A 12,120-nucleotide genomic window follows, 5' to 3' on the forward strand; every position below is an offset into this window, starting at 1 on the left:
TACGAATGCGCGCAAAACTCTGACAATGTGGACGAAACACAATTTCATCATTGTGGTGTTTTCATTAAGTAAGAAAGAAGTTTGTTCTCTAAAACTAATTTCAGTTGTTTCAAAATGAACCTGTTTTTATCAAGGAAATATATTTTTGTAATTCCAGTTTGTCCAATTGGAACACAGTTAATAGCTAGCAGGTGGTGCTAGCTAGCTAGTCAGTTGGGGCAATAACCACGTTTACATTACAAATTGCAACAAAAACCATGCAATTCAATTTAGTCTGTTCACGCCGAAGTTCAGTAAAAATCCTGCTGCACCTTCATGTTTTTCCCTGTCATCTTCTTCGTTTGTTCGTCGAAAATAAAGCGTTTCCTCTGCAGCTTTGCAAAATAAATCTGTTTCGAAAACCTCACCTCGTCCTGGCGCCAAAACCTTTTTGTCAAAAATGTTTTTATTTTTTCCAAAACATTTGTGTTTCTATTATACACAAATTTATTTTCAAAATGGCAATCTGCACGATTACGTGGTCAGCGGAAGCGCGGCCGGAACGAGGCGCGGCGACGCCGGCCGTCTCACCCTCAGACTGACAGCTCCGAAGCGGGATGAATGAAAACCATCTCCTGGGGTCAAGGTCAGCATTAGGGGCTGATTTGGGCCGGGAGGCTCGGCTTATTGTCGGAGAGCATCTTCATTTAAAATTCAGAGTGAATAATTCAGGTTGTGACTGGCGGCGTGAGCGGCGCTGGGGGGACTGTAATATTCACAGAAGCGGGGCCAAGATGGATGGATAGGCTTTCTGATTGTGCACTCATTTCCACATTCGGGTGATTAAGTTTATTATTTGGCCCACGGTTGCATTAGCATACGATTATCCCGGGTATCCTACAGTGTGAGAGAGAGATGGGGATATTTATGGCCTTAGAACAAAGTCGGTCAACTGAGTCTCTAATAGATGTTTTTTATTTTTGGAGGATGCAGCAGAGAGACGTTTCAACCTGACTGCTCTGGCCTGCGCTTCCTCTCAGTCTGCTAGCAAACAATTCTTCCTGACTCTTTTGTTTGCCAAGATCAAGGTTACCATGGCTACCAAGAGGGGCTCTATGAGCACCTCATCCCTCATCTAAATATTCCTAGTTATCTATGGTAATGAAATGCACACACCATTATCTGGCTTAATGAAACACACTCCATTGTCTCTGATTAGAAGATGAGGGCTGCAGAGCGCCGCGGCTCCCAAACCACAACTAGCTGCAAAAATATGGAAACAATGTCCGGTTGCACACTGCGACAGATCGCACTGTTTGTGCTGCCGGGGCTGTTTGATTGAACTAATTGGGCTGTCAGCTTTCCCGTCGCCTTGTGATAGACTTGCAGGTTCTGTGAAATTTTTTTTTTGCTTTCAGACAAAAGTGGCTCATTAAAAGAGATGGATTATGACACAAAATCCTTCGCCGCTCTCCGGTTTGACAAGGCTACGGCAAGCGGGAGAGCGGAGGAGACCTTCATTATCCGGCCGCGCCTGAACGCAACGTCATCGCCTCGACCATGGCTTCTAGAAATATTTCATTGGTCTAGATATGGATGGAGAAATAGTATGCAGATTTTTTTTTTCTTTACACAAAGTTGTCACAATGGCAGATTTTTGCTTGGACGATAAATTGTCCCAGAAGTTATCGCGATAAATGATAATATTGTCGTTTTGAGGTCGTTTTCAAGTATTGGTATGTCAAAGATCTTTAAACTTCACATTCTGATCAACATTTAAAAGTGGAAAATAAATGAACAAAAAAAAAACCAACAGAAACAACAAATGAAATGAATTATGAAGTCTGTGAACAAAATTGTCCTTCAAAAAAGGGGCCAGTTGAAACCAAAACACCAGACTGAAAATTTTCCTCATCCAGTAATTTACACAAAGCGAGAAAAGAGAAAAACAATAAGTCATGCAAATGTAAATTATTGAGCTCATTTTAATTTAGCATGTGATTAATTGATTTATTGCTTCTCCATCCATCCATTTGCTCAGCCTATTCTTTCATCCATCCATACTTTCATCAATCTGCTGGATCATTCATCCATTCATTCATTCATTCATGCTCTAAAACCAGACTTTAAAAGTAATGAGAATTCTGGACATGTATGAATTGTGTGAAGCCTCTCTGTGGTTTTGTGTCTACAGTGGAAAGATGCAAATCAACTCTTAAGTTTTTTTTTCCCAATCTTCTTTATTTACGCTTTTATGCTCTGAAATAAAACGACCATAAAACACTCCTACTGCAAAGCCGTGCATCCTCGTATTCCAGGGAGGAAGAAACACAAAAGCTTTGACCAGATCCTGCTTTCCAGCGTGTGCATGTGTGTGTCGATGCGACGGTGTCTATTTCCTACTCATACTCGGGGTAATATCTGCAGATTGCACGGTTCAAGTCGCTCTGCATTTCATGAGCCGGTTCTGTCGCTAACAGTTATCTCCCCGCCGCCCTCTGAGGAGTTGTCTAGGTGAAATGATGCTGAATAATGCATGAAATTACGTAATGCAAATGGAGGCCTTATTTCCCCTGCCTCCGGCCCCCCGACCCCCAGACTCCAGTGCCTGAGCCACTGTATTAGAGGAGGAACAGCAGGGAGTCTCCAGGGGGTAAAAAGGAACCACCACCAAGAGCGAAAAGGTCAAACGACAAAACCTGAGCCTGCTCCTGACCCGGTCATGAGTGAGAGTCATCAGTAAGCGCCACAATCGCACGCCTTCCTCAAGGGGCCGTCGTTCCAAGCAGTGAAATATTCATTAAGAACCAGAACCGGCTGCTTTCCCGCACTCCTCCACTGTAAACAGAAGCCAAACCAACAGGGCCGGATCACTGATTTTCTAGGGCCGTGGGCAGGGTTTTCACAGCTTAGTGCTTTTCCTTATAGTTTAGTTTTATTTTGTTGTGACTTTTTTGTTTTTGTCTGATTCAGTTAGTTTTCAGAATGTGTTTGCTAGTTTCTGTTAGTCAAATATTGTTTTGTTGTTAGTTCTTGTTAGTTAGAACAGCAGTTTTAGTTCTTTCATAATTTGCTTCATTTTTAGGTGCAGAATTCAAGAAGGCTAAAATATTGCATGGTGCTTTTGTATATGTTGATTGGCTAATGAATACTCACCAGATGACACAATTTTCAAAAAATGTATTCAATTATTGTCGAATAACCAATCATCCCAACTTTTGCTGACGCCATTTTGCGGAGGATACGCTGTAATTTGCAGACAGCTGATGTAAACTGCTTGTTTGGCAGGAAAAAAATTTATTTCACATCCGTCTGAAAGGTTAATAAATATTCATAAACACTAAAATAAAGGACATTACAGGTATAACTTTAGTTGCTTTAGTTTTATAAACACACAATGTCGTTCGTCATTAATTAGGAACCTTCTTATGGTTCAGTTCATTTCTCCCATAGAAGGATCACTGTTGTTCTCAAATGGTTTTTGTCTGAATGAATTCATAAAACCAATAAGCAAACTGTTAAAAAAACAAAGACATAGCTTTGTTTGCATTTCTTTACGCTAAGTTATATTGAACATCTTTTCATCAATCGCTCCGGGATTACGCTATTTTGGGATTTTTTTTTAACAATCAAAATCACTGATTTTGCAAGATTTAATCAAATGAATGGCTCTCAAGCATTGTGATTAATCACAATTAATCATTACATTTAATGTTTTAAAGGCACGTTTCATTGTTTTGAACTGAACATCTCACTTTTCCAGGCTTTCATATTCAGATTTCACTTGTTATTTTTTTTTTTTCAAAGTCAGGGCCTTGGCCCCCCCTCGGCCTCCTCTCAGGTGCGCCACTGTTTAAAAGACGGTCTCATTGCTAAAGTGGTGTATGAGTATTACTTTTAAAAATCTTTATGCGTCATGAAAAGTGAAGATTGTTTGAGGAGCCCCTTGTGGCCTGGAGTCGCCAAAGCAACCCGCTTCGCCGCTCTTTTATAAGAAACAACAGCAGAGAAGGTTTTTTAGCAAACTGAGAAACGCTGCTTCCCCTTGCTCTCCAAATGAGGCTACACTAAAGCAGACGAGCCTTCCCACCATGTCCCTTCCTCTCTGTGTGTGTGTGTGTGTGTGTGTGTGTGTGTGTGTGTGTGTGTGTGGGTGTGCGTGCGTGTGTGTGTGTGTGTGTGTGTGTGTGTGTGTGTGTGTAGTGGGCTGACCTGAATGGCATTAATTGCCCCCTAAGATGACGGGCAGATGAAAGTGAGGTGCTGGTTTGCTGTGGGACATGGGGGCTGCTTACAAAGACGGGCTGGCAGGTCTCACTGACTTCAAAAGCAGATAAAGGAGCTTTTTTTTCCTTAAACACAAAAGATTCCCTCCCCTCTCCACTTTTCTTCAACCTGAATCTTCAGATTCTGGGTCCATTGGTAGAAAAACCTCCTAGCCTTTTGTCAGTTCTTAACGCCAGGGGGATTAAAGTGCTGTTGCGGAAATCATTGTTTGTGTCTGCTGTCGTCCTTTTGTCCCAAGGCGGAATTGACCAGCCTGTCACAATGGCAGAGGTTCATCTTTTCTCTTTTAAGAGAAGTTAAAAGCAGGAAGGTGTGCAGTCTCCAGGTTTATCGGGGGGAGACGGCGATACGACGTTCTTGGTGTAGGCAGATCACTGTTGACCTTTCAAGCACTTTAGCAAACTGAGGACAAGGAGGCCTTACTTTGAGGAAATCACTGAGCTGCTGTTAGATGCAACAATGTGACCTCGTTTTCTCCTTTCACTGCAAAAGGCCTTAAAGGGAGAGTCCAGCATTTTTAAAGTGAGATTTGGTTAAAGTTGGGGGTGTTTTGTCATATCAACGTTTTTGAGCTTTGTATCATGTTATGATGTTGTTTCCTCATCAAAATAACATTAGAATATTCATAAAATAATGAATCTCCCATTCAGGAGGCCTAAACGCTTCCTCACACAAAGCACCGCCTATTCACCCAAAGCTCCTCCTCCAAAGTGGGAGGAGCCCTGGTGGAATTGAGCATCTGCTGAGCTCATCACATGAAGCTCTATGTTCAACGCTCCTGTAAGCTTTGAACTTACAACACATTGTGGAGGAACACTGTGGTGATAATGTAGTGAAGGGCAGTGTCGAAAAGAGTAGGAGCTTCTTAAAGAGACAGACGTCAATTTCAAAGTGTAAATTTGCAAGCGTCAGGATTAGGGCTAGGCCTTTCTTTTAAGGCATTTTAATTGTTGTACAACACTTTAAAGCATAATTAAGTAGCTATGAAGGCAACATAGCTACTTAATTATGCTATAAAATGGAACTGTGTGTCTGGAAAATATATAATACTAAACTGTTACAGACGTTAGGAGTAGTAATTATGCCTGGACATCTATAATAACCCCGAGCTAAAACACAAAATAGTTTCATGGTGTTAACACAAACAATTAAAACATATACAAATTTTAAAAAACTATTTAAAATTTTGGAAAAATATGTCTGAAAAGCATAAGTTAGTCCTACTGCTGTTAAATTAGCAAAACATAACAATTATTACAGGTATGACACTGGAGCCAAATGTATTTACACATGTTTCGATTTAGCGAAAAATGCTAAATGAAGTTGTTTGCCCGTGCTTCTTGAGGAAAATGATAAATAATGAGACTTAAAAAGAATAACAATATGAGCTTGACATATTTTCAAATCACCTACACTGGCTTGTGTGCAAGAAAAGAAGCAAAAATTGCTACAGGTAAAAAAGTAAAATAAAATAAGTTATAAAAGTTTGGGATTATTCACACAGGAAATGGATGGAGAAGGCAGTGCGTCACGATGATCTTCCTGTGAGAAACATGAACTCAGAAAGGAACATATATTTCCCATCTCATTTACTGCTGTAGAAATTAAAGTGCATGCAATCAATGACGACATAATAAAAAAATTTTTATACAACTTGTATGCAAGTGATGAACGAAGACGCCAAAAGAGCCATCTACTACGGGAAAGGTAATAACTCCTCAAAGCCTCTTAACATAATCTCATTTCAAGGATATTCTTTTTTTTATGATAAAGTAAAAGCATTGGTAAAAAAATGATTATGATGTTGCAGCAGTTCTCTCTTCATTTGGAAATAGTAATAAAAGGAGGAAACGGAAAAGCAAACAGGTGACACAGCTTTTATTAGTCTATTCCTCTCTGTCATGTCCCTGAGCTTCACTGCAACCTGGATTCCTGTCATTCTGCAGCCGCACAGCCAGACCCTCCATCAAGCCGTGAATAGGAGAAGTCACATTTCTGATAGCGTTTAATGAAACATCCAGCCAGGCTTTGGGAGGCAGAGAGAGAAGGGGTGGGAAGGGTGAATACAGAAAGGGATGTGTGTGTGTGTGTGGGGGGGGGGGGGGTGTGTGTGTGTGCGTGCGTGCGTGTGTGTGTGTGTGTGTGTGTGTGTGTGTGTGTTCAGAGAGGAGTGTTCAACAAAGAAAGCCTTTCACAGGACTGGGAAGCCCAGATTGCTTCCTTTGCTCCCCCCAGGTTCTCTCATTTTGTCTTTTTTGATTCAACATCAAAAATGTGCCAAATGACTGGGCAGAAACCTCTGGGGGTAGTTTTTTGTTTTTGTCCATTTTCTGTGTGTGTGTGTGTGTGTGTGTGTGTGTGTGTGTGTGTGTGTGTGTGTGTGTGTGTGTGTGTGTGTGTGTGTGTGTGTGTGTGGCTAAAGTGTTACACAAAGGAACAGGTGTGTTGCAGTTACAGGGGAACGGGGCCACAAAGGCAAGAGCCCCCATCTCAGGTTTCCTTCTAGAGAAGCATTACATAATCATCGATCAAAATGACATTTCACCACCACAGCAAACCAAGCTGCTGCTGTTTGTTTGTTTGTTTCTTTTAGCTTATCTGAAAAACAATATCAATTGAAACAGACAGAAATTATAGAACAAACATGGTGACAAAACACACAATCTAAAAACACACAGTTGAAGCCTGATACTTACACAAACCGAATGAAAAGTCACTAACACATTTTTTTTTCTTACTGTCTGAAGTTAAATTTGACCAAACTTCTCTTGTTTCAGCTTAGTTCGAGTTACGGAAATTATTTCTGTTTGCTAAATGCCAGAAAACATGGCGAGAATATTTTTTAGAGATTTTTTATTTAGTCATTTTTCTTCAATTAAAGTTTGCTCACTATCAGAGATAACTGACTCTTAACTGCATATCATTTTACTTCAATTTGCTATTGGTATAAAAATCTGAATAAAATAGTTATAATATGGCTAAATGCAGAAAAGGTCAAGGGCAACAAATACTTTTGAAAAGGCTGTGTGTCTTTTCAGGATCTTGTCCACTGATATTTTTTCCAAATAACTTGTATTTATTTTAAATTTTTTGCATTAGTAGTAGTAATTTTTATTTAAACAGGTTAAACAAAAGTAGAAAAAAAAAGAAAGAAACACTGAGACTCATGTTTTTCTTTTACAAGGGTGAACCAGCCAAGAGGTCAACAGCACACACTTCAGAAACACAAATGATTTAAAACAAAACAATCATTTCACATGAAGCGCAATTTTTATATTTTTCTGGCATAAAGTGTCCGTGCACTCCAATCTGTTCCGACTAAAACACGTCTAGGTTAATTTGTATGTTTCTGTGTTTCACCGTGTTCATGGTTTTATTTTTCTTCTTTCTTCGTATTTGTGACATTAAAGAACAACAGAGGTAGAATATCTGCTTCCTCCTCCTGCAGATGCGACGTACTGCTGGCCAAAAGGTGTGACACCAACCCGAGAAAAGCTTTTAACCCCCATTCACAGCGGGATGTCCGACCTCTTCGCTCAAAACGTCCCGTTTCCTCAGAGCGTCTCGCTGGATTTGATTTTTCATCTGCAACAAGCCTGGATTAAGTGTGAATGTGAAGGCGCCCAGTCAGGTTTGCTGCTGCGGCCTCATGAGCTCCGTGGTTACCTTCATTTAAATTTCAAACAGCCACAAACTGATGTCAGTCTGGGCTCCACAATAAAATGGTAATCAATACCCTGGGAACCCGTCGGCTGGTCTGTGGAGAAACGAGCTGACAGGAAATCTTCACAGATTTTTTGTTGTTTTTTTAACGGATGGCTGACTGGGTGTTCTTTGGGGGAGAGTGCGCAGTTGAGAGGGTTTAGCTGTAAAATTGAGGTAAAACACAAGCCTCTTCTAAAAACTGACAGCTGCTCCCTGTCTAATGGGAGGGAAAAGAATATTTGGCTGCAATATAAAAATATCTTTCCTCAGTTAGACTATGAGGGATAAGCTGCCGTTTCACCAGCGTAACCGGGCTTCCTGTGATCAATAACTCGATTCGGTTTGGTTGATTTTGTCGAGCCGATTGATATTCAGTTGTTTAAAATGTGCTGTTTGGTGCAGACTCAAATCAACTCACTTCATATCCATGCAATTTGATCAGAAAGTCAGATGTAGGGAGGTTACAGTGCAATGAAATTCAGTTTGTGGTATGAAAGGTTTGGCATCCATACCTTGAAAAAAACTAGCCCAGTGAAATACAAGCTAATAAAAGCTAGTAAAAACCTGGTAAGAACCAGGCTAGTAAAAACTAGCTTGGTAAAAACTAATTAGCCGAGTTTACCAACTTGGCTATCGAGAAGCAATTGTTTCTTGGAGGCGCAAGGCTCTGTTGAAGTTTTAAATTTCACCCAATTGCTACCATTCGACGTATGTAATGCGCTAGTTCTGTGCTACGAAGCTCGCCGGAAATTGCCTGCACTGTAAACAGCGAGAAGTCCTGAGCCAAACGAGGAGGACGTTGATGTTGATTCAATATGTGGAAGTGTGGGCATCACTTCGTTCACCGCCTCCGCTGCCGTAGCTAAAACTACAATTCTCTAAAACACCCAGAAAATCAACATCATCGGTCACAAATTCTCTCGTTTGCTGATCGGCCCGGTTGAAATTCTACCAGAGACGATGCAAGTGAACAGGAGAAACTGTCTATTAAGCGAGATTCGAATCGCGTGTAACGGCGAAGGAAGTCAACGGCTAGGCTAGCAGAAAACCTACATTGGAAGTCTCTTCAGTACCTGAGCGCAAATAATTGACTTTCTCTGCTATGAAGCTTGCCATCAAACAATGAGTGCATTACAAACAGAAGAGATTTACTGTTTCAATACTGAACTGGACTCAAAATAGAGGCGATGCCAGAGGATTAGTTGTGGCACCAGATATTATTCTGAGTCAAACAAACCGATCCTGTGATTTGCACTGTACGCATCACACCAGGACACAGAGAGAGAGAGGAAACCCGAAGAGAGAACTCAAAGACAAACATTTCATTTAGAAACACAGTTTTATGTTTTTGTCAGGCTGTTTGTAACGAATCCTTCACCGCAGATCCGCTGCGTTTGTACAATATCGTCCTTTCAGCCTGGTGCTGATGATTGAGCTCATGAAGCTGAACAAATTCAACCACTCTAGCGTCTTTTCTTTTAAGGGCGACAAAGTATTACTGGAGCTTTTCGGCGGTCGTTTTTAGCAGGAATCCAGACAGGTCAAGCCAAGAACAAAGCTAACCTCAGCTTTTTAAAAACAGCTCACAACAGTTGTGGTGAATATTTTATGGTATTTTATAAAACTGAGACAGTCATGTTTTCATTAGTGAGGCCGGCTATTAGAAAATAGCAGCAGGAGTTTGTGCGTAAAGGTTGTTCCAGTGTTTCCAACAGGAAGATTATTGTTGGCGCACTGCCTCCTGTATCAGTGTAACTTGTAAACATTAAAAAAAAAAAAAACAGACCCAATGCAATTCTGCTGGACTGTCATCCCTGGTGTCTGCTAGAAAATGTTGAAAACGGTGGACATTTTTATTTTGTTCAGAATTATAGAGCAGTTTTTATTGATCTCGTCCATAAAACTATACGACATGATACAATGGATCGGTGCTGATCATTTATTTACAATTTTTGTGGGCTTGATGAAGACAATGTCGTTGGTACCCGCTTGTCTTCGAGTGTAGAAACAGATGGCTTGTTCTTGCTAAAAAAACCCCAACAACCTTTCTATAATCTCTCCATTAATCACAATCATAAATGGCAGGTGAAGGGCCGGCTCCAGGATCCAGGCAGCAGTGACAGCTGGATCGGCTAAACGTATGGAAGGAGTTGGTAAGAAGCAGCTGGGCTGTTTATTAGTTTGCTGAAGAGAAGCGGCTGGACAACTGGAGCCCGTAGTTTTGGTGGAAGCGCCTGCCAGAACTCTTGCAGTTTGGTTATTGACGCAAAGCTTTGTCGTTATGCAACTTGGAGGTGGATTTTTTTTTTTTTTAAGTTTTTGAAAAGGAGAAAAAACAACATAAAGTGGGTCGAGCTGGCCCTGTGTGGAAGCCACCGAGGGGCCAGCGGTCCGTGTGCACGTCTGAATGATGATTAACTGTAATTACCTTAGCACTACCTGGTCTGCATGCCAGGAGGCAGCTCAAGATTAATGGGGCTCTGCTGAAAACGGAACAAAAGCTCACATTTCCGAGGTAATGAATCGCTCTGGTACTAAGGCGTCTTCACCATGGAGCGCAGCCCCCTCCCCGCTCCCCGCCCCCCGAGGGAGGTTCATTACAGCCGGAGGAGTGGATGGGTTCACTGCAGCTCTCCTGAACAGGCAGAGCGAGCAGGCGAGCCATGAGGAAGTCTTAAATCGTCCCAGACATCCTGGTTACCTCGCAGACCTCATAACCAGGAGGGAGATAAACAGGCTCCTCAGTGCTTTTTAAACAGGCTGTAAATACCCAACATCAAACCACCTTGTTTGTCTTGTCTTGTTCATACAAGGAGAAAACCTGCTCAGTTCAAATTGTCTGAGCAGATTAGATTAGATTAAAACGTCGGCCCTACAAACGTAAGGATTTATTGATTTTTTTTGTTTTGTTTGTTTTTTCAGATTTTCTGCTTTGCCTCATCTTGTCGGTATTGCGGTATCTTCCCTCTCTTTAAATAGTGAATCAGCTGTGATAAAACTTTTATTTCATTTCATTTTTAGAAGCTGAGTCCCAATTTTGCTGCTCAAAGCAAAGCTTGGTTACAAGCAGATGTGTTGAATCAGGAAATCCATTCAAAAGAACCTGTTTGGCAACACGAAGCAGGACCTGAAAAGGCCACACACACAAATAATCCCAAATAACAAACAATAGTTGGTCATTTTTCAAAAAAATAAACATCCGGATGATCTCCAAGACTTTTCAGATAATGTTTTCTGGACTGAGAAAAAAAGCGAGTATGTGCTCCTTGTATGTACATCTAAAAAGTAACACAGTATTTCAGAAAAACGGCGTAATGGTCCAGGAACACATCATGACTTGACTAAATCGCTGTAATCGATGGAACCAGAAAACTTAAGTCCAAGGCCACTAGCAGGTGATTCATGCTCAAACACTGAATCACTAAACTGGATATTTTAGCAAAGACGAGCCGCAAAAGAGTAGGAAACAAGTAGTTGGTTTATCTGACACTAAGCAGTGTGAAAGTGAAGCTGAAAATGTAACTAATTTTGTGACTTTGGTCCCCAAACAAACTGTGACATTTCAGCTACGAGGTGTGAAAACATCCTTAAAGATCGGTGATCGGCCAGGAAACCGCAATCGGTGCACTCCTGAAAAAGTCATTGGCAGACTTATGTATGTATGGAACAGCAGACTGGCTCAGCTTTATTTCACTTAATAGATTTTATATTTTGAAAATGATTCTTTTGTATTTTCTCTGCTAACTCATAAAAAACTGCAAGGAGGCATATCGACACACACTTTTTGTCTGCTCCGTGCAACAAGAAAAATGAAAAAAAATAATAATTGAATTAAGCAGAAATTAACAGTTATATATATATATATATATAAAGAGCCGAGGCTCTGCATTATCTGCATTAAAGGAAGCAGGTTTTCTATTCCACAGGATGTGAGCAGTTTGGTGAAGCCTGGGAGCTAAAGTTTCATTTCAAGTGTCTCCTGTTGTAAATCACCATTTTTGCTTGGCGTTGCGCGGGTTAACTGAGGTTTTTCCGAGAAATGATGAACGACAGAAAACGACTAAACAGGCTCTGGCCGCCGTGTGCAGGAGGTCAGTGTGGGAAGTGGCACCGGCGAAGAATGAGAGCAGGTGATGAATGGAAGTGGGC

The sequence above is a fragment of the Poeciliopsis prolifica genome, unplaced genomic scaffold (assembly GCF_027474105.1).
Source record: "Poeciliopsis prolifica strain line A6 unplaced genomic scaffold, Auburn_PproV2 SCAFFOLD047, whole genome shotgun sequence".
Classification (NCBI taxonomy): domain Eukaryota; kingdom Metazoa; phylum Chordata; class Actinopteri; order Cyprinodontiformes; family Poeciliidae; genus Poeciliopsis; species Poeciliopsis prolifica.